Source organism: Chrysochloris asiatica, unplaced genomic scaffold, assembly GCF_000296735.1.
Source record: "Chrysochloris asiatica unplaced genomic scaffold, ChrAsi1.0 scaffold00420, whole genome shotgun sequence".
Classification (NCBI taxonomy): Eukaryota; Metazoa; Chordata; class Mammalia; order Afrosoricida; family Chrysochloridae; genus Chrysochloris; species Chrysochloris asiatica.
In genome coordinates, this window is record NW_006408938.1 from 874,567 (window position 1) to 875,883 (window position 1,317).

The 1,317-nt window shown below is 38.3% G+C and overlaps 1 protein-coding gene across 1 annotated transcript in view; it reads right to left on the bottom strand.

Moving 5' to 3' along the window:
* ADAMTS3 (ADAM metallopeptidase with thrombospondin type 1 motif, 3) overlaps positions 1-1,317 on the bottom strand; it is a 498,368-nt gene that overhangs the window by 74,666 nt on the left and 422,385 nt on the right. The window lies entirely within an intron of this gene.

The following is a 1,317-nucleotide window of genomic DNA, read 5'->3' on the forward strand; positions in this document are numbered from 1 at the left end:
TATAGTATTAAAGGAGCTCTGGTAGCGTAGTCGTTATGAATTGGGCCGCAAACCTCAAGGTTGGCAGTTCGAAACCACCAGCTGTTCCTCAGGAGAAAGATGGGGCATTCTGCTCCTGCAAAGATTTACAGCCTCGAAAACCCTGTACATGGTCGCTATGAGTTGGAACCGACTCCACAGCACACAACAACAGCAACAACTATTATCTTGTCATAATGAAGTTTTACGTTTCATGACAGTGCAGCTATATACTACTTTTTCCAGACTTTTAGATGACCACTATGCAACATACCTTAAATCTTTACTGTATGGAATGATATACTCACTTTTCCAGCAGCACATTCAGTCCCATCCAGTGGGGGTCCCTTTTTAGTCTTACAGAAGTAGGGATTATCAGGATGACTACACCACAGCTGTTTACAGGGGTCAAAGGTTCGGAACTGGAAGAGAGAAACAAACTGTCACTTAAACACTGATAGCATTATGTGCACAATATAGTCCATAGAGTTATCTTCATGTCATGTTTGTTAAGTTTTTCATTTCATGTTAATAATCAAAGTTATAGCAGGTTAAGAGAAAGTACTGCATACGAATGTCAAGTAGAGAGCATTTTTATTTTGCTTTTCTAAATTAACAATGATAAACAATGGCTTGTCTCGGATACTGTAGTTATTTGACTTTTATGATTTCTGTATGCCAGCTCTACAATGTAACTCAGAAAGTATTGCCACTAGGGTTCTGGTTCATATATGCATGGGTTCATTCTAAATAAAACATATTTAAAGATATTTCTATAATCAGTGTAAGACTACTGTTATGATCAGAGGAAGGCTACAGATGAGTTCGCTCAGTAAACTTGCCTTAGATAAGTTACAGGATCTTCAAATGTAAGATTCAATCAAAACAGTGGCTTCTGAGGGGATCTGTAGGGCCAATTATATTTAAGGCAGAGATGGTAGCTCACAGGTTATAGAGACTGATTTATTGGGATTCTGGTATAGCGCTGAAAGATAAGCACTGGACTGCTTACCTCAAAGTCGGTAGTTCAAATGCACCAGTCACTCCTTAAAATCTTTTTTCAGAACTGAATCGGTGGCATGTAACAACAACAAAAAATGAATCTTGATATATAAAGCACACAGAATGATCACTGGTATGGCTAATTAGGAAGATGTTTTAGGAAAATTGAAAACTGCATTTTCAAATGAGTCCCTCAGGGATGCCGAAAAGACATTCTCACAAGGTATGAATCGAAGAGTGCAGAACTCTTTTGGGAAGAGTCAGAAATATGGAAACACAACCTTCAGAAGTGTGAAG